The 22,396-nt window shown below is 43.8% G+C and overlaps 1 pseudogene; it reads right to left on the reverse strand.

The window, feature by feature from the left end:
- Positions 1 to 21,744: 21,744 nt before the first annotated feature.
- On the reverse strand, positions 21,745 to 21,901 carry LOC133774085 (U2 spliceosomal RNA; annotated as a pseudogene).
- Positions 21,902 to 22,396: the final 495 nt, after the last annotated feature.

A 22,396-nucleotide genomic window follows, 5' to 3' on the forward strand; every position in this document is an offset into this window, starting at 1 on the left:
GTGATGAAAATTCCAATCACTAGCATGGCCAGGAACTTGCCATTCCCCTGGGAGCTGAAACCTGCTCAGCATTTCCCATCCAGGTTTGGCTGCACCTCATGCATTTTAATAGCAGCATCAGATGAACTGCAGATGTGGGCATAGCTGTACTGTAGGTTCCCATTGCCAGGGAGCTTAATGAGTGTGACTTATTTCATGTAGTCAAGAGGTTACAACGCCTGTTTCGACTCAGTCAATGCTTCCTTTGGAGTTATCTCTGGTTTTGTGTTTTCCTTCCTCTGACTCCTTTCTAAATCAGGTCTTCATGACAACATGGGGGACCTTCTAATGGCTTCCTGCATGGTCTCCTGGCCTCCAGTTTATCCCATATTGCCTTTATTCGACATATCTGGTTTAGATTCTACTTCCCAAGAGACCATGTCCATTGTGTTCTCCCTTTTCCAGAAAAAAGCTAAGGACCCTCAGCCCGGTCGTGTCTGGATAAATCCCAAATTCCTAACTCATACTTAGTGTACTTGACTCCTGCAAGTGACTTTAACTTTTATTCCTACTGAAGAAAATCTCTGCGTCCCCCACATCGATGTCACCACCTCCCATGGACTTATCTCATGTATGTTTTCAGCCCAAGTCCTTGCTCATGTTACCCACCGGGATGCCCTCAAGACTCCAAACTCTCAAGAAACTTACTCCCCATCAAAAGCAAACTTTTATTCAAACATGACTTCCTCAGAAATGTCTCCCCTGACCTTTCTGTCTAAAACAGGCTCATCAAAAGCAGTGTTGCTATGGGCTGAATTGTGTACTCCCCCAAATCCGTGTGCTGAAGTCTTAATCCCCCGCACCCAAGAGTATTGCCTTATTTGGACACAGGATCCTAAAAGAGGTGATCAAGTTAAAATGATTTCAGTGGAGTAGAACCTAAACCACAATATCTGGTGCCCTTATGAGATGAGATGACCAGGACACAGACACAGGCTCCTGTGAGGTTAGTACACCACGAAGATGTTGCCGGTTTCCTTGGGTCCTTCTCTCACACACAGAGGCTGATTTCTAACTTCCTACCTAGCAAAGACACAGGGAGAAGATGGCCATCCATAAGGCAAAGGGAGAGGCTGCAACAGCTCCTTCCCTCCAGCTCTCAGGAGAACCCACCTGGCACCTGGATCTCAGACTGCCAGCCTCTAGAATCCTGAGGAAAGCAGTATTTGTTGTGTAAATCACTCGCTCCTTGGTACTCTGTTACAACAACCTGAACAAACTGCTGCAGGTGTAGGTGTCACAACTTCACTTTGTCTGTGTCCATTTCTCCCCACTAAAAAGCAACATTCCTAAGGGCAGGAATGTAATTTGGCTGATTGCCATACCTCCAAGTATGTAGTACTGTTTGGCACATAGTAGGTGTTCAAGAAATGGAGTTTGATGTTTCATTCTCTATTCCTAGCTCCATCAGGCTCTCCTGAATTCTGCAGCTGAGTCAAGGAGCCCATTTGCCTGCAGAGAGAAATTACAACCACTAACCTACTTTGTTGGTAATTGAGGTAGTACTTTGGCCTCTGGTGGCTTTGTCTTATTTCTCAATGGGTTTAGAACTTGTACAAGGAGGAGGGGTGCTGGTTATTAGAACTCTTGCTCCCTTACACAGTATTGCAGTGTCTTGCAAGTGCAAATATGGTCAATGACCATTTTACTAAATTGGGTCCTATTTCAGTGTCTCCTGATTTCACGCATACATATTTCGATTGCCAGCCGGATGCTCAGCTTCTAAAGGGCAGGGATTGTTCTCAACGCTGGCAATCCTGCCCTCCTGTAGCGATGGTTCAATAGACCGTGAATGACTGAATGACCAAGATAGCCGTTCTGTGGACCCTCAGGGACTCTCAGTGCCCAGTTTCACTTCTCTGAGGATCTTCTTACTTCCCAGCCTCTCCTCCTCTCTTCCACAGCGTACAGAGCACACTGGTGGGATTCAGAAGTGTGTGCGGCCATACGCTAGGCCAGAGAACTCCGAAGCACAGGTGGACACTGAACCACGCAGACTGCTTCTCCCTGGAACCTGGATTGAGACACACGGACTCCTGACAGTTCCTTCCTAGTGCAAGGCTTACTTCGATGGAAGGGTGGCAATAGAAGCCCACTTTGTGGAAAAGAGGAAGAAAAAGAATTCACAGAGGAATCGGGTTAGGATCTCAGGAAAGAAGAGCAGTGAGCACTTGGCCAGGGGCCTTCTGGAGCCCTTTCTGCCCTTCCTCTCCACGAGATTCCTCTGTCCCAGGCACCACTTTGTCCTTCTTTGCTTTGGTTTCTGTTGTTTGCAAACAAACCAACCCACATAAACAATACAAACATCAAACAAAACCCAAAACAAAACCATTATCTCACTCAGCCCTGTGCTGTTTCTTGAGAAACAAGGATGATTTTCTTAAAAAAAGGAGGCATAAAAACCCTACCCTTTCTCCTCTGTCTCTCAAATCAGCTATTAAAACCCATTTACTTAGAGATAATTTAGAAGCCATTTCCATGTATCAGCTAATGTACATAGTTGGGCAGCACTTCCATGCAATTCTTTCCAAATAGAAGATAGTACACCTGTGCTCCAAAATCTACCAGGAACACTCAATGTTTTTAAATCTCTCTTTCTAAATTGCCTCATAAATTCTCGCTCTTCTCAGGATCACCTTTCTCAGGATACCAGCTGAGATAAACTCAGGGAGTTACCCTAACAATTCCAAGATGTTACACCTGAGATGCTAAACGAAGCTCTTTATGGGAAGAGGGGCATTCAGATTTTGTTTTTCTTTGTGTTTACAGCAACACTGTTCAAGAAGGAAAAGTAGAGAAAGGAAAATAATCCCTGCATATGAAATTACATGCAAATCACATTGGAAGGACAGAATTTGGGGACAAACCTTCAAGGACTTCACCCGTCTTCAGGATGGATCAGAGAAGAGATGCATTCAGACACAACGTCCCAGTAGAGCTGATGATTTTCGGTCACTGAGGACTCAGGAGGGACCAGCACTGGGCTCCAGGAGAGAAAGTAGAAAAGAGATGTGAAAAACAATTCTAGCAATGAGAAATTCCATACACTAGCCCCACTGTCTCAGAATGTGATCTTATTGGGAAATGTCATTGCAGATGAAATTAGTTAGGGTGATGTCAAGCTGGGGCAGAGTGGGCCCCAAATCTGATGGACTGGTAATCCTATAAAAAGGTCAAATTTGGACACAAGCAGGTATTTACAGGGAGAATGACAGGTAAATCTGAAGATGGTTGTCTACAAGCCAACGACCAAGTGCTGGCGCAAACTGTTCCCTCACAGCCCTCAGAGGAAACTGACCCGGCCAACACCTTGATCTTGGATGTTCAGTCTCCAGAGCTCTGGGCTAGGTGTCGGTGGGAACTGTTACAGCAAGCTTTGCACAGGGACAAGCTCTGAAGACCTGCTGTGAGACCTTCATCCTACCAAGCATTTTCCCACATTTAACACCCGAAGGTCGGAAGGGGACGTTTAGTCTAGTAGTTAAGATGCCTGTTTCCTACATCAGAGCACTTGAGCTCAATTCCTGGCTCTGGTTCCTGATTCCAGCTTCCTAACAATGTGTGCCTTGGGAAGCAACACCGATGGCTTGAGTAGTTGGATCCCTGCCACCTGCGCAGGAGACCTGGATTGACTTCCCAGCTCCTGGCTCCATTCTCAGCCCAACCTTGACCACTGCAGGCATTTGGAGCGTGAACCACAAATAGGAGCTCTCTCTGACTTGTCTCTCTCCTCTCAAATAAATAAATTAACATTTTAAAACCTAATAAAACAGGAAGGAATACTTATAAACAATAAATAATATATCATATAATAACAAAATAAGAAATCGTCAAACCATACCGGAAGGCCTCCTTTTCCTATTGACTCTCTACAGACTAACGTTTTGTAGGTTACAGTTCTGGACCCTCTGAACTAGAATGTAAGTTCCTTGAGGGGAGGGCTCTTGCTTTTGTCACCTAGAATCGTGTCGGGCATTCACCCACTGTTGGTTGAGTATGCGAACAAAGCCTTTGCCTTGACGCTGTTCTCTACGCACCTGTCTCCTATCCGTTTCTGCTCCAGGATCCCTTTACAAATCTTTGTATCTGTGTTCTTTGGGATACAAGTGAGAATTACCTCCTGGTTTTCCTTTATTTTCCATGAAAAAAAAAAAATCACGAAGAATTGGAGACAACATCATGCAAAACTGGTCCTATGTGGATGCCTGTCTCTTCTACAGGACTGAAGAATGCCACACACTCTGGCATTTTGTTTTTATCTAAACTTACAGTTTAGATAAAACTCTCTACTTACAGTGTTTCCAAAATTATGAAAACAATGCACCTAAATAGAAGGAGCAACTGCAAGCAAACAAGACCAGTCCTTCCTCGCCCTCCTCACGGTGACATCGCCTGGGGACCCCGTTCTCCAGGTGGGAATGTCCCAGGTGACTGTTCTCCAGGGAACGGTTCAGTCGCTGCAGACAGCTGCTGTGGCAGAAATGCCCGAATCCTGGAAATTAAGTGAATCCTGGAAAGTAATGGAAAGTGGCCCTCATTGTTCCGTACAGGTTTAAAAGTGCATTTACAAGATATTTAAGGATAACAATAGCTATTCCAGGGATTAAGTTAGGCTACTTATAGTCATTTTCATCCACAGTACTAGGCTTCTTTTCACAGAAGGAAGTCTCCTGTCAGCAGCTTCAGCAGAAGGGTATATATAACAGACCTGTGCAAAACCATTAGGAAGCAAGGTGTCTTCCAAGGCTGACTTTCTACTGGACTTGTGGTTTAGACTACTCCCTCTCTCTTACATGTTGTTTCTTCTATGCATAGGCCCCTCCCTCCAGGTCATAAATGACCATGACTTTATGTAGTCTCAGGTTTTGGAGAGAACTAGTCTTCTTGGCTTAGTTCATTGCTATGGTGACTTTGGTAGACTGCTTTGGATGCAGTGATCTCAAGGTCACTGGGGGACAGACCTTTGGCCAGGGATGCCCCGGGCTACTTGTGATACTTCATGTTCATGGGCTGTATGCACTGCCCACCGCTGGTCAGTCAGAGGCCACACTTGGAGAAGGAATAAATGAAGTGTCTGTGCCCATGATAGACACATCTGGGTTGCCTTGCTTGTGCATTCTGTTCACTTGCATCTGGCTTACCACTGAAGTTCTATTCTAAGCCTTCTTCAGTCTGCCTTGGCATGAGTTGGAACAAGCTTAAGACAACAGTGATGATCTTTGTATTAGTGATTTTCACATCTACTCACTTTATTTAGCCTATTTTGCAAAGGATTTGCCATTTGCACATAAGATTGGAGATGCAAAACTGCATCCTGTTTGAAAGATTCAAATACCCAAACAAATTGAATGTAGTATCTCGATGGCAATTTTTAAATATATATGTTAACTTGCAAACAGAAACCTGATAGCAGATATAAAATGCATCAGTGAACACATGGTTAAACATTGTGAGCAAAACCATCTTTTAAGAAACTGGCAATGAAAACTGACGGCTCTATTCCCCTTGCCACATAAGTGAAAACACTACGTTGGCTCACATGATTGGAGGAAAATGGAACGTTTCCAGGAACAATGAGTATGAGTCTCAGCCCTTCATCCGCCCTTCCCGGTGAGGAAGGACACTGTCATTACACCCCAGACAAATGCCCTCCTCCCAGTCCCTTAGCTCCACCTGAAGGTAGGCGAGGAGGGAACAGTCTGTCTCCTGATGAACAAACACCGAGGGTTCCAAAGGTCATCTCCAGGAGCCTAATTTATTTTCCAGCAACTTCTCCTAAACTCAAGAGCTATATAAATCACAGTTAAAAAAAAAAAAAAAAGAAGAAGAAGAAGAAGACATTGCCCAAACCAAAGCATGAGGATTAAAAAAAAAATTATGAAAACATGTAGTCATTTAAAAAAACATGTAGATAGTACTTTATAGACATACAAATATGTTACATAAAAGCTTTTTGATTATTGGAAAGAAAAGAGGTGCCAAACTCAGAAAACGGCAGCTTCCACCAAAGCTGTGAGTGAGGGGAAAAGCTGGTTGGCTTCTCGCTGCTGTTGGGAATCCTGGCTTCGGCAGTATGAGGCTGCCCTGTTTCTCCTGTCACTATTCACTTAGCAGCTCCACAACAAGGCTTCTTCCAGGGGAATGAGGGAGATGGGTAAGAAGCAAAGCAAGAGTTTTCCAGCTATTTGGTTGGCACTGTGGTTGTTAAAATGGATCCTACCACGTTCTATTTTCAAAGAACTCCAAATCATCTATTTTTTTAAAAAAAAGGAAGACAAAGACAGAAATCAAAATATAACAACCACAAGTAGATTTCAACTTGATCTTGGACTTGGATCTTGTGTCCATTTTTTATTTGAAAAATCGCCTGATAAAGTAGGAATTGTGAGTTTTGCCTCTTTTCTTTCCTGTTCAGCCTGGATTCCTTTGGCAAAGCATGCTTCTGTTTCCCCTAGCTCATGGGACAACATATGCCAATTGTGGCATTTCCTCTATATTTCCTGGTTGTCAAAAGGGATGTTGGTAGGCTGCATCTCCCAGCACCAGTGTTGTGTTAAGGAAAAGGGTTGTTGATGGCAAAAAGGAAGCTCCCTCTGCCGGCTGTGGGCTCCCTCTGCAGGAACCAGCGCCTGACTATCCACTCAGCGGCTGGTTGCTTCCTTCTGCCCAGCCAGGAAAGACTTTCACAATGGAAGTGAAGGTGCTCTACGAACCCAAGACCTCAGAGAGCCCAACAGACAAGTGCTAGAGTGGATCCCTCTGAGGATGCTCCTTGAGGGTTTGTATGCAAAAACCTGTGATTCTGGGCAGAGTTAAATTATAAGTTTTATCACTCTGAAAGGGACAGATGGCAGACCTACCCTAAAATAGATTTTCTGGAAGAGTAACACATGGTAAATTGCATTAATTGTAATAATTGCTTTTTATGCCTTGATAAAAACTGGCAAAGACCTTCAAAGATCTTCTAATCATGGCAAATTAGCACAGCTCCCCTTAGCAGTGACAGAGCTACAGAGCCATGGTTTGGCTTCTGCTGAGAGACGCTGCAGGATCAAATAGAGCACAGGAACCACTGGCTAAGGAAAAAGATAGGCAGGTGATACCTTGGATGTAGCACAAGCTGGAGAAATACCTAGTCCCCTAGGGGCCAGGTTGTGGGTATTACTTGTGGGCGTGTCCTTGGTTGGTTCAATAGCCATGATTCAGAAAGACTTATGGAGGCATCCTGCCTAGCATTGACTGCAAGTGAGGATTTGTTGGTGTCATATTGCCTTGTTTTCAAGCTCAAAGGAAAAACAGAGGGTGGTGGAGAGCAAGCTCTCCCCCAACATTTCTAGAATTTTCTTCTGTTATCTAACTAACCATGAAACTCAGAGACATTCCATTATTTGATAGAGCTTTCCAGATTTTCCTTTTCTCCTGTGAAGATTTTTACATCTTTGCTTTATTGTGCCTCCTTTTAGTATATACGTGGAGTTAAACTTCTCCCTTGTGCACGGAATCAGTCTATGACTTCGGATATTTTCTGTTATTTTAATCTTCCAGGAATATTTATGTCTTTTTCTCTTCATTCACTCTGCCAACAAATGCAAGAAACCTTTATGGAGAATGCTCTAGATTTCAGGCACACTAATAGCTAACATTTTTGTTATTGTTGTTCCAGACACTATTTAAAAGCACTTTTGCAGTATCTCCCTTAAGCAACTTTACAAGATTGTCATTAGTCCTGCTTTGCACATGGAAAACCTGTGACCCAGACAGATCAAATAATCCTCCCAAAGTCACAGAGCTCATAAATGACAGAGCTAAAACTTGAAACCAGGGGGTCCACCTCCAGAGGCCTTGTTCTTCATGATTTGGATCTTGAAGGAGTAAGGCTATGACTATGTGGGTGGGCAAACTGGCAAGTTAACAAGTACTTTCCACCCAAGATGTCAAGGGCCCAATTACACATGCACAACCCTTAAGGGCAGAGGTCAACAAAGCTTTTCTGTCAACTGCTGGACACTTAATACTCAGGCTTTGTGGGCCAAACAAAGCAAGTGTTGCAACACTCACATACAGTAGCAGGAAAGCAGACATAGATGATAGGTAAATAACTGTGTTGTGTTCCAATAAAACTCTATACAAACAGGTGACATCGGGCTGACATTGAGCCAGAGGATTAGAATTCTGTATTAGAGGATTACAATGAAAAGGGCGTTGATTCTACCTAAAGATGAGAGACATTTAAGTTAAACCTTACATATAGGACAACATAGGAGGAAGGCATTCAGGCAGTCAGAAGCATGTTTGGGAAAGATGTTAAATTGTGAGTGACAATAGATGCATAAAACAATGGTGGAATACAAGCTTGAAAAGCAAGATGTGCTAACAATCAGTGTACAGTAAAAAACTGCTTTGTAAGTGTATTTCATTTATTTATTTAGAATATTTGTTTCCTCCTGTGAAAAATTTGTTTCTCTTTCCCTGATACAACTGATATTTTCCTCTTAATTTGCAGCATGGAAAATGTCTTCAGAAGCAATTTTATCAGCTGAACAGGAAGAAGAGAAACCAGAGAGGGTTTACCATCACCTGCAGATAAATATGGTCAACAAGATATGATATTTCAGAGACAACGGGCTGAAACATTCTAATGACACTCGGATAAAAGATGAGGACAAATTTTTGTCTTTTGTGAAACCCTGTGGGTTTAATTTTGCCATTAGCCAAGATACATGTTTCAGTGTGGAGACACAAGGAAGTCTCTCGGACACACCAGCATCACAACAATGCTGCAGGGAAATGAAGTTGATTCTATCTTTTCCTTGGGCTGTAAGTCAACTAAAGGAGCTTATGACAGCCTGCTGGTGGAACTGGATTTATAATGTTCACAGACACCTGTCCAGGTTATTAAGTTTATTAGAATTACTGCATGGGTGTAACAGCTGTTGAGTATAGTGTTGGATTCCAGTCTCCAAAATCAAGCGGTATTCCCAAGAGGAAATCGGAGACAACTTCTCTATGAGAGAAAAGAGTGGGGGCTGGAAGATCTATCAGTTTCCTTTAGAACGTGGGTATGTCCTGCCTCTGCAGTCATGAGACTCCTTAATTTTAATATTTGCTATCTAGAAAAAAAATTAAGAATTGAAACTGAAGCTTTGAGATAAAATGGATGATAATCCTTATCACATACCAGATCAAGATGCAATATTTCAAAAGATAAAACCAAAAAAGCATTACAGGGTTCTTAATCTCCCAGCCACAGCTAAGGAATAAAGGAGAGTTATTGCGGTGCTTGGAAACACTCTTGTCCACAGCCACCCAAGGAATGGGAAGGAGAGGTCTGCACTGCACCCCAGTGCAGTGGGGGCTGCTCGGGAAGCCTGCAGCTGGGATGGCGACTGCAGTGTCACTCTTTTTTTTTTTTTTTTTTTTGACAGGCAGAGTGGACAGTGAGAGAGAGACAAGAGAGAAAGGTCTTCCTTTTGCCGTTGGTTCACCCTCCAATGGCCACTGCGGCCGGCGCACCGCGCTGATCCAAAGCCAGGAGCCAGGTGCTTAACCTGGTCTCCCATGGGGTGCAGGGCCCAAGGACTTGGGCCATCCTCCACTGCGCTCCCTGGCCACAGCAGAGAGCTGGCCTGGAAGAGGGGCAACCGGGACAGGATCGGTGCCCCGACCGGGACTAGAACCCGGTGTGCCGGCGCCTCAAAGCGGAGGATAAGCCTAGTGAGCCGCGGCACAGGCCTGCAGTGTCACTCTTACTCCTCAAGGTGATCTAAGTAAGGGGGTAGCTAGCAAGGAGCTGAGGTCGCATCCTGCAGCCCTACCTGCACGGCCCAACCCCCGCCCACCAACTTTACAAGCATCAGAAGACTGAAGCTTCCCTGAAACTGCTACATGAAGCTGGCACTGGCCAAAAATAAGCAACAGGGCTGCCAGCTGCATCCCTGCCATGGCCTTTGCTACCTGTGGTCATTACAGTAAAATTCCCATGACTGACACTTCTACTCCCGTCATATACCTGACTCTATGACACTTTTGAGATTTCCCAAAAAAAAAAAAAAAAAAAAAAAAGGGCAAGCCCCACCCTAAATGCCACCCCTATGAATATTCAATTAAACTATGCCCTAGACACCATCACCTATGCCTCCAGATCATATAAAGGGATGGACTTGAATCTCATTGAGTGCAACTCTCTCGTGAGTATGGCCACATTCCTTCTTGAGTGTGTACTTTGGCTTTACATGCAATTAAATCTTGTTCCTCTGCTGACCTTTATCAATGTCTCATCCTTGAATTCTTTCTAGCATCAGAGAAAAGAACCCAGACCCAGCTACCCTTCAATGAATGGCAGCAAGCAGGCTGGAAGGATCAAACCCTCTGAGAGTTTGGCAGAGCAAAGCATGACAGATCCCTTCTGAACTGGTAATCAGTCATGTGGGAGGGCACTGACATCAGGTCTTTTTTTTTAAGATTTATTTTATTTATTTGGAAGGCAGAGTGATAGTGAGAGAGGAAGAGATGGAAAGAGAAAGAGATCTTCCATACGTTGGGGCTGGGCCAGGCCAAAGGTAGGATCCTGGAACTCCCTTTTGGTCTCCCATGTTGGTGGCAGAAACCAACCAAGTACTTGGGCCACTACATGCTGCTTTCTCAGGTACATTAGCAGGGAGCTGGACGGGAAGCAGATCAGCTGGGGCTCCAAGTTATGCTCCAATATGGGGCTGTGCATACAGCAGCCTAACCTACAGTGCCACAACAGCAGCCCCAGGGGATGGTTTTAATCCAGCCTAAGACATCAGCATAGACAGTTAAGGAACTGCCATGGGAAGAGGCTGGGTAGGAGCAGAAGTAGAAGCAGCAGCCATTACAGACCAGCAGGAAGAAAAATCCATCCTCCGTCATTAAGAGAATTCTAGGTGGGAGAGCCCCAGCCCTGATGACATCCAAAAGAACCCACAGAAGTGTCCACAAGAAAGAGAAAGCATTAAACATCTGCCAGGCCAGGAAATATGAAGCCAATCGTTGATAGCACCAGTAAATTAGAACTCCCTGCTCCTCTCTCTACTCCCTCTTTGTGGCTCATCCCTTGCCTTTGTTCCAAGGGTGGAGGTGTCAGAACCTACACTTAGCAACAAGGGGGAGGAGGAGATGAGCAAAGGAGGAAAAGAGCAGAAACCAATCACACCACCTTCCCTGGAGGCAGCTTCCTAACTCCACTGGGCCTGAGCAACTACAAGGAGGCAAAATGTCCATTTGGATCAACTTTAAGATACATATTGACTGACATGCAAGTGGATGTTCTATTTGTTAAGTTTACCAGGGTGTGGTGACTTACATGTGTCCAGAGAAGGCACAGGCTTGCCAACACTGTCATCCAAAGTATGGAATTCAGTTGCAACAATAAGTAAATTTAAGTGGAAGAATAATTTTTACAATTTATTTTCATTTTATTTCAAAGGCAGAGAGACAGACAGACACACAGATATTCCATCCACTGATTCATTCCCAAAGTGTCTGCAATAGCTAGGACTAGAGAAGGCTAAAGCCAAGAGTCTGGAACTCAGCTCAGGTCTCTCAAGTACTTGAGCCATCATTCAGCGCCTCCCAGGATGCACATTAGTAGGAAGCTGGGACTGGAAGCAGAGCTAGGACTCAAACCCAGGCCTTCTGAGATGGGATGTGGGCTTCACAAGTGGCATCTTAGCCATTGCACCAAGTGCTCTCCCCTCAGTGTGTCCTCTTGATACCAACACAAGATATATGAAGCTGCTGGCAGCACAACATGGCACGCTTTTTTACAGCAATTGTTTTTAAATAGAAGTACACTCTAAAATAATGATAAAAATATAATAAACACATAAGTCAGTGACATAGGCATTACCAAGTATTCTGTACTATACATGATGATATACTTTTATATGACTGGCAGTGCAGGTCTGTGTACACCAAAATCACTACCAACACATGAGTAATGCATGAGATACGGCATGATGCTATGACAAATGAAACATCACTAGAGGACAGAAGTTTTTCAGCTCCATCTAGGTGACAACCATCATACATGCAGTTGGTCACTGACTGAGATGCTATGTGATACAGGACAGAATATGTACATACTTCTGTAGAAGTATGACTCAAAGCAGATACAATGCACTACCATGACTTCCACCATGCATTTAGGTTCATAATGAACTACTAAAATAAGACACACTTGCTTGCACTTAGCAAAATAATATGCTGAAGGCTTTACTAGGTCTTTGATGAAACTGAGACTCCAAATTCCATCTTTGCTGTCTAATCTGTGACACCACAGCTCTTTAGGTGTCCCTAGTCCTCTGCACTGGAAGCTGAGCCAGTCCTAGAGACTTTGAGGAAGAATTTTCTTCCTTGTATTGCCCCACCATCCTCTCTCACCCTTCAGGAGAACTTGCATGGTGGGTCTAAATCCACGAATCTCAGGATAAGCAAGCACTGATAACCAGTTCCGCTGAGTATCCTGGCCATCCAACAGCATATTGCATCCATAGTTGAAGCAGGCATTTCAGCAGCTCTCTCATTTGGTCCTGCTGGCATGGAAAGACACTGTCAAAGGGGTGGATTCCTAGGTTGTTAACACAAGTTCAACTTTCTAGCTCCTTTTATGGCATGCTATTTATGGCTTAAACTTATTTTTTAAATGTTTGGAAGGAGATGATGCTCAGACACAAAGGCTCAATCACCCAAACAGACTTTATCGCTGGATCTATGTTGCTCCACCCATAAGTAGTCCAAAGGTAGCTGTAGGCAGAGAAAATTCAGTGAGACACTAACTCATCATCAGAAGCCAGGAAGGAAACCTTGAAGGAGGATCAGTGGAGACTCCTCCTCCAAACGCAAGTCTTAGCTTAGACTGCCTGGCTGATCCCCTGTTGTTAGGGAGAGTCATTAACAACACCAAGTCAGTCCCTGGTGCTCTTCACCTTGAGCTATGACCAACTTGGCCAGATGAAAAGAGGTTTGGCGCCAAATCAACAGGCAACACAGAGCATGTACTTTTCTGACCTTTGCTTTTGAGTTCACAACGATGCAGTAGGCAGAAAAGCAAGAATGGATCCACATGTGGGCCACCTGATTCTGCAGACTGTTGACTTTTGATGAATTCCTGTACCTGTAGCCAAGCTAAGACTGTGGATGATGAATGAGCATACATAGTTCTAACACGAATTTGCTTGATACTTTCATTCTCTCTCATGAGTAAAAGGAAAGTGAAACAATAACAAAAAAGTATTCTGGAATTTCACTCATTTGTCAGTGACATGAGTGACTTCTTTGCTGAATCAGGTCATAATTTTTAAATAGTAGAATACTGTCTCAATGTTTTCCTCTGTCCCCAAGTGGTAGCTACACATACGGCGCATTTTAAAATTTAATCTCATGATTAGCATTTTCTCCATCAGTTTCTGAAATGTAAAATCAACAATCAATAAAGCTGTGATTTAAGGTGTTTTGTCCATTTCTATAAATTTTGATATGTAACTTTCAAGAGTTATTCACTAAGTCAGAAGCTTGATGTGGGAGCACAGACCCCTAACTGCATCCCAGGACAAGGCACGGTTCATGGGAGATGGTCAATAGGTATTTACTGAACGAGGAAGTCCTCTGTATCTGCCCAATTCTGAAATAAGGGAAAACAGGCCAGCGCCATGGCTCACTAGGCTAATCCTCCGCCTGTGGTGCCGGCACACCGGGTTCTATTCCTGGTCGGGGCACCAGATTCTGTCCCGGTTGCCCCTCTTCCAGGCCAGCTCTCTGCTATGGCCTGGGAGTGCAGTGGAGGATGGCCCAAGTGCTTGGGCCCTGCACCCCCTGGGAGACCAGGAGAAGCACCTGGCTCCTGCCTTCAGATCAGCGCGCTGCGCTGGTCGCAGCGAGCCAGCCTCTGCTGCTATTGGAGGGTGAACCAACGGCAAAGGAAGACCTTTTTCTTTCTTTCTTTTTTTTTTTTTTTTTTTTTTTTTGACAGGCAGAGTGGACAGCAGAGAGCTGGCCTGGAAGAGGGGCAACCGGGACAGGATCGGGGCCCCGACCAGGACTAGAACCCGGTGTGCCGGCGCCGCAAAGCGGAGGATTAGCCTAGTGAGCCACGGCACCGGCTAAGAAGACCTTTTTCTCTGTCTCTCACTTTCTCACTGTCCACTCTGCCTGTTAAAAAAAAAAAAAAAGAGAGAGAGAGCTAGAGAAAACAGAAGCCCCTTCCTTTTGGGATTTATTTTATGAAATTCCTTGGTTTGCACAGTGAAAAATTATTGTCCTAACTTGTGACAGTAATCTAGCACTCTAACGGGCACCTTTCAACATTTTTTCCTTGCCCTAGTCAATAACAGGAATGATTGAGGGAAAGAAGTAAATCAGGAAATACAAATTATATTTTTGCTGCTTAGCTGGGTATAAATTCCTGGTGGAATATGAATTGTCGTACTCAGGAGAAGATTATAATCCATCCTAAACTTGACTTCCTCCTCCTACAAGGAGGAGGAGCTGTTCCACACCCCTTACCATGTGCACTCCGGTCCCAAGTGAACCACACCTTCTTTTGGCCTCCCCCCCACCCACATTTTTTAAAATTAATCCTACTATAGGCCGGCGCAGTGGCTTAACAGGCTAATCCTCCGCCTTGCAGCGCCGGCACACCAGGTTCTAGTCCCGGTCGGGGCGCCGGATTCTATCCTGGTTGCCCCTCTTCCAAGGCCAGCTCTCTGCTATGGCCTGGGAGTGCAGTGGAGGATGGCCCAAGTGCTTGGGCCCTGCACCCGCATGGGAGACCAGGAGAAGCACCTGGCTCCTGGCTTCGGATCAGCGAGATGCGCCGGCCGCAGCGGCCATTGGAGGGTGAACCAGCGGCAAAAAGGAAGACCTTTCTCTCTGTCGCTCTCTCTCACTATCCACTCTGCCTGTCCAAAAAAAAAAAAAAATTAATCCTACTATAAAGTGTTCTGCCTCAAATGATTTTTTAGACTTATTTGAAAGACAGAGATTTAGAGAGAGAGAGAGAGAGAGAGAGAGAGAGATCTTCCATCCCAAATGACTGCAATGGCCAGAGCTGGGCCAGGCCAAAGCCAGGAGCCAGGAGTTTCTTTCAGGTCTCCTATGTGGTGCAGGGGACCAATTACTTGAGCCATCTTCCATTGCTTTCCTAGACACATTAGTTGGGAAATGTATCAGAAGTGGAGCAGCCAGAACTTGAACCATCACCCATATGGAATGCCAGAGTTGCAGGTGGTGGCTTTACCCATTACCCACGACAGCCCCTGTAGACCTTTTCTTAAATGCTGCTTTCCTAGTGAGGAATTCCTGTCATTTATTTTTTTACTTATTTATTTCAAGGAGGAAGTGAGGGAGAGGGGAGAAGAACTCCCAATTCCTTGTCTACTCCCCAAATGCTCAAAACAGTCTTACGCTGAGTGTCAAACAGGGATGGCAGAGATCAAACTAGGGAGACCCAGCTAACTTGAATCATCGCCCGCTGCTTCCAAGGTGCACACTAGGAAGCTGGAATTGGGAGTGGAGCCAGGCATTCAGATATGGAATCTGAGCATCTCAGGCAGTGGCTTGACCACTCAGCCGAATGCCTGCCCCAGCTGCCATTATATTTAAGCAGTCCGTATCTCACACTCACACCACCATAATCCATACCCCTTTATTTTTCTCTAAAATATTCTACATTTTACATTTTCTTCTATATGTATAAAATTATAAAATCTTATATTTTTATTAAACATCCTACATATTTTCTGAGACATACTACTTATATATATGTAAATGTCTAAAATACACAAAATGTACTTTTATCTAAGATATCTTGCATATGACTATTTGACACAATTATGTATTTATACATAGAAATAGATTGAAAATATAAAACTTTGTAGCTTTTTTGTTTCCTTTTTTAAAGATTTATTTACTTACTTGAGAGGCAGAGTTACACACAGAGAGATGGAGCGAAAGGTCTTCCACCTGCTGGTTCACTTCCCAAGTGGCTGCAATGGCCTGAGCTGGGCTGATCCAAAACCAGGAGCCAGGAGTTTCTTACGGATCTCAGGGGCCCAGGCACTTGGGCCATCCTCAACAGCTTTCCCAGGCCATAGCAGAGAGCTGGATCGGAAGAAGAGCAGCTGGGATACGAACCGGCATCCAAATGGGATGCCGGCGTCGCAGGCGGAGGCTTAGTGCACTACAACACAGCGCTGGTCCCTGTAGCTGTTTTTCTTAAAACAGCCTACACACTACAAATGTTTACTGCTCATTTTCTGCCTATCCCCACAAGAATGGAAGCTCCATGTGGGCCTTAATTTTTTTTGAGTAGTGTCTATTTATTTACATCTCTAGGTCCTCACTCTAGTAGGTGTTTGTTAAATGAGCAGATGTATTGAGCACCTATTCTGAGCTATGAACTGTACTGGGAGACTGCGATGAACAAGACAAACATGTTTTTGGCCCTTAAAATTTACATTCTCTAAAAAAGCCATTAAATGCAAATCCCACAAATCGTTAATGAGTTACAGTTGTATGTAACTTGAAGGAAAAGTAAACTATGGAAGGGCTCACCTAAAAACTCTCCTGCTCAGGCTGAGGCTAGGGGAAGGCAGCAAATGCACTCCATTAACAGCACAAAGCAGCTGTGCTTGGGCCTGCAAGAACCCAGGGAGCACAGCGCCCCCAACCGTTCTTCAACAAAGTTGCTTGCTGACAAAACCTAGGAATTAAGAAGACAGGGTGGGAGAAGGAGCCCTGGGCATCAACTCTATTTAGGTAACTGAGAATACAAACAATGAGAATTATGGCTGTAGACGTGATGAAGATATGATCAATGTTGATACCCTAAAATACTAATGTAACCACCAAAATGGAAAGAAGGAGAAATTGTAGGAGGAAGCATAAATGCTGATTTCTTCATCTTTTCTAGCAAGGAGTTAATAAAATCTGTTAAAATCAAAATATGTAGTTCAAAAGATTATAATGGATTGTTTATTTTCTCATTATTGTGTTTTGAGAGATCTTCACACTCATATATCCTGGATAAACTCCTTTGTCAGCAATGTACTTGATTTTCTCCTAGTCTGAGACTTGACTTTTCATTTTCCTAACAATGTCTTTTGAAGACCAGGTGCTTTAAATTTGCGATGAGTCCAATGTCTCATAGTAATAGCTCCAAGTTGGAAACAACCCAAGTACCCATTAACTGATACTGATAAACAATTTGAGGTACATAACATAACATACAATGGAATACAACTTGGCAATAAAAAAAAACTATTGATGTATGCAGCAGCACAGATGAATCTCAAAATAATTTATGCTAAGTGAAATAAGCCAGACAAAATAGTACATAGTGTTATGGTTCCACTTATATAAAACTCTAGAAAATTCAAAGTAATTGTAGTTATAGGAAGCATCTGTGTTTGAGTGGGGAAGGCGGGCAGGCAGTGCGACGGGAAGCGATTTGCAAAGGTGCACAAGGAGTGAAGGGGTTTTCCACTCTCCTGCAGGCAGTGATGGTGTTACAACACTGTCCCAGTGCAACACTTATCCAGCTGTACATCTGGAGAATGTGCAGTGGACATCCCATAAAGCTGCTATAAAACAGAAGGAGTCCATTACTGTTCGGTATTTTTTTACTAACTTCAGCGTTTTCTAGGAATTGATATTGCTTACAGTGAAGCAACATCTGAAGTTTAGACCTTTCTGTTTCTTCTTATTTTTATGAATTAAAATAAATTTACAATATTTAATGAAAAATTTTCTCTCTGCACCTCTCAAATAATTTTTTAAAGAGATTGATATCAAAGGACAGGCATCTAGCCTGGTAGTTACAACACCTGTATTCCACATTGAAGTATTTGCATTCAACCAACCCCCAATTTTGACTTCCAACTCCAGCTTCCTGCTAGTGTAGACACTGGGATGCGGCAGTGATGTGATAGCTCAAGTAGTTGGGTTCCTGCCACCCACATGAAATACCTGAGCTGAGTTCCCAGCTCTTGGATTTGGCCTGGAATCTAGTTTTGGGTGTTGCTGGTATTTGAGATGTGAACCAGTGAATGAGACCTTTATGTCTCTTTCTCCCTGTTTCAAAATAAATCAATTTATTGATTAAAATAAAAGTTTTAAGAAGTTATCTTATTGATCACTCAGTAAAACTATAAATTAAGTATTTTTTAATGATTTATTTATTTAATTGAAAGTCAGAGTTCCACAAAGAGAGAAGGAGGGGCAGAGAGAGAGAGAGAGGTCTTCCATCCGCTGGTTCACTCCCCAATTGGATGCAATGGCCAGAGCTGCGCCAATCCGAAGCCAGGAGCCAGGAGCTTCCTCTGGGTCTCCCTCGTGGATGCAGGGGCCCAAGGACTTGGGCCATCTTCTACTGCTTTCCCAGGCCATAGCAGAGAGCTGGATCAGAAGTGGAGCAGCTGAGACTTGAACCGGCGCCCACATGGGATGCTGGCACCACAGGTGGCAGCTTTACCTGCTATGCCACAGTGCCAGCCCCATAAATTAAGTATTTTTATAAATGTATTATGTTATATATGTAAAATATATTATGCATACACATGTAAATTTATATATAATGTATACATACATATATGAGTAATACACATATACAAATATGAGTGTATGAGAGTACTTCAAAAAGTTCACAGGAAAATGGTATGGAAAGATAAATTGAAGAGTGAGTGCTTGGTGCAGTGGTTAAGTTGCCACTTGGAATGCCCACGTCCTCCATGGGAGTGCTTGGGTTCCAGTCTTGGCTCTGCTTCTGATCCAGCTTCCTGCTAATGCACACCCTGAGGGTCAGCAGGTTATGGCTCAGGCTCTTGAGTCCCTGCCACCACCATGAACAAAAGTTCATGGACATAGGGGTCGGCTTTTTGGCAAGTAAAGACACTGCCTGTGATGCCGGGATCCCATATGGGTGCCAGCTCATGTTCTGGCTCCTCCACTTCTGATCTGACTCCCTGCTAATGGCCTGGCAAAAAGGAGCAGAAGATGAGCCAAGTGTTTGGGCCCCTGCACCCATGTGGGAGACTCAGATGAAGCTCCTGGCTCCTGGCTTCGGCCTGGCCAAGCCCTGGCTGTTGTGGCCAACTGGGGAGTGAACCAGCAGATGGCAGATGGAACACTCTCTTTTTCTCTCTCTCTCTTGACTTTCAAATAAATACATCTTTTTAAAAAGTTCATGGAAATAATGAAATTAAAAGATAAGTTTATTTCCGTTCACAAAGCATTTGAAATCTATGCATAATGTTGTTATAATATACGTTTCATTAACTTTTTGAAGACTGTGCATATACATGGATTTCAATTTTTTTTTGCATAAAAAGGAATTTGTCTTTTAATTCCATTTTCCACAAACTTGGTGAAGCGGTTATGTCACTGTGAAGAAGGGAGTGAGGTGAGGGGAGGAGGTCAGCTGGGAGGAGGCTCTTTTCTCTCCCAAGGGGAGGACTCACGGGAACAGACTCAATAGGAGAGGCTTGGTGTGAAAATCAACCAACCCATCACCAACCACCGTCCACCCACACAGCCACCCAGCCTCCCACCCACAAAACCCAAAGGGAGAACATGAGGACATGCTCCTAATCACGCAGGAAGCTGCAGGCTGCCTTCAGCATTGGGGACTTCTCCCAAATTTGAAGCAGGGAAATAGGATGAGATTTGCGCAATTCAGACATGACTTCTTTAAAATCTACCAAGGTGCCTGCTGTTTTACAGAGGTTTCATAAAAGAAAAGTAATTATTTCTAGTAAATTTAAAAGAAAAAAAAAAGCTCTTTTGAGGGAACATAAGAGGATGTCCCCTTGAAATGAGGTGAACTGTTCCAGTCCTACCTGGACTGGATCCCACCCTGGCTGGGATCGGCAGCACTGAAGTGGATTCTGCTCTTTGCTTTGGGTTCCACCACCATCAGGAGATTGTAGAGACATAATCAAAGCCGCACTATTGCACACAACATGGAAACCAAGCTTTGGTTAGAAAAGAAGAGTTTCTCACTTAAGGCAGGCAAAGAAAGGGAGTAAATGCACATACACACTTAGACTATTCACAATGAGGGAAAAAGGAGAAAGAGGGTGGGAGAAGAAACTGCAAAACTTAGCACAGCTGAGTGGAATTCACTGTGTGGCAGACAACAGACAAAAAGGAAAAGAAAGAAGAAAGGGAGGGGTAGTGGGAAAAGCAAAGGAAAAACAAAAGAAAAGAATCAACAGCTGCAGCCTTGGGTTAATTCCTTCCGGCCCCAGCCTTCCTGTAATTACTTAGCTCAGTGGGTTTGGGCACCAGGCGAGAGACCCCAAAGGGCTTGGATTGGACCCATCACTGTGACCAATTAGTTTCACTGTGTTGCCTTGCTCTGCCTCACTCAGTTTTTATCACCTCAGGTCATAGACTTCAATTTTTCACACCTCACATTATTTCCCTATAAAATGGGACAAGAATAAGTTTTCTTTCTCAAAGGTTTATCTATTTATTTGCAAGAGTTACAGAGAGAGAGACACACACACAGAGAGAGAAAGAGAGACAGGGGTATTCTATCTGTTGGTTCATTCCCCAAGTGGCCATCAATGGCAGGGGCTGGGCCAAGCCAAAGCCAGGAGCCAGGAGCTTCTTCCTGGTCCCCCACATAGGTGGCAGGGGCTCAAGCACTTGGGCCATCTTCCACTGCTTTCCAAGGCCTTTAGCAGGGAGCTGGAATGGAAGTGGAGCAACAGGACACGAACTGGCACCCATATTGCAAGTGGTAGCTTTACCTGCTTTGTCACAACACCAGGCCCTGACATTTTCTCTACCTCAAGAGACTGCTTTTAAAATTTTGCATAATTCACTTGACAGAAGCCAGCATGGCAGTTTTTAAAATAGAATTCTCAATTCAGAGGTAATTTTTTTGCCTTTCCCAATTTGTCAATAAGCAAAGATTCACTAAAAATCTCTTTATGTTCAAAAAGCTCTGCTCAAAGTTCAAAGTCACGGAGGAGACAAAGCTATTAAAAAGACTGTTTTCATCAAAATTCATAACTTCTGGTCTGCAAATGGAAGTGTTATGAAAATGAAAAGACAAGCCACAGACTGGAGAAAATATTAGAAGATATAAAAAATTCTTACAATTCAATAATAAGACAAAGAGTTCAAGTTTTAAAAATGAGCTAATGACACTTCACAAGAGAAGGTATATGCATGACCAGTAAGCACATAAAGAGATGCTCAACATCTTTAGTCATCACCCACAGTCATGGGCCACCCTACATTGGAATGACCACAAGTAAAGAAATCGACAATAACAAGTGTTGGCAAATATATGGAACAACTGCGAACAAAGTATATAAAATTATTCAATTTCTTTGGAAAAAGTTTAACAATTCCTTATAAAATTAAATATGTAATTACTATGTGCCCTATCATGGTAGGTATTTACCCAAGAGAAATACAAAACATATGTCCACACAAGGACTATTCATGAATGTCCAAAACACCTTCATTTAAATAGTAACCAAATACTGGAAACAAACTGTACATCATGAACTGAATGGATGCCCTCATTGTGCTGTATTCACAGTGTACAATACAAACAGAGAAAAAACAAAACACAAAAAGAGGGTCAGTGTTGTAGTGCAGTGGGTTAAGCTGCCATTGGTGACACCAGCATCTGATATCAGAGTGCTGGTCTAATGCTGGCTATTCTACTACAGATTCAGCTTCCCACTAACGTGCCTGTGGAAGCAGTAGTAGATGGTGATGGAACAAAGACAGAAACCTCAGCCATTCTTGCTCATTGCCCAAAAGAGATGAACTTTGGAATGTATTCCTACACTTGATCTTAGCCAAAAGGCTGAGAAGCGATGGAATGTATTCCTTGCCCTTGAATCTCAATTGGGTCTCACATCCTATTGCCTTCATACCCTACCCCCATGGCCACCTGAAAGACCAGTTCCAGGAATTCCCTTCCACCTGCTACCTCTACCCTCACCCCCATCCCTAGCCCTCCTAGCCCCTGGGGGTTGGGGCCTTCTGCCACGTGTTCCATCAGTGTGCACATAGGCAATTGGTCACCCACCTCTACGAATTTATTTTCTCTGAATAAATTCAGTCTGGCTATAAATCTGTACACTGCCTCCTCTCTATTCTGTGTCTTTTTCCTAATGTTTTGGAGGACCGTGGGAGAAGGCACCAATCTGCAACTCTTTTCCTAACAGATGGCCCAAGTACTTTGGCCCCTGGCACCCACATAGGAGACTCAATGGAGCTCCAGGTTCTTGGCTTCAGCTTGACCCTGCCCTGGCCATTGTGGTTATTTGGGGAATGAACCAGCAGATGGAAGATTTCTTTCTCTCTCTCT

The sequence above is a fragment of the Lepus europaeus genome, chromosome 14 (assembly GCF_033115175.1).
Source record: "Lepus europaeus isolate LE1 chromosome 14, mLepTim1.pri, whole genome shotgun sequence".
Taxonomy (NCBI): Eukaryota; Metazoa; Chordata; class Mammalia; order Lagomorpha; family Leporidae; genus Lepus; species Lepus europaeus.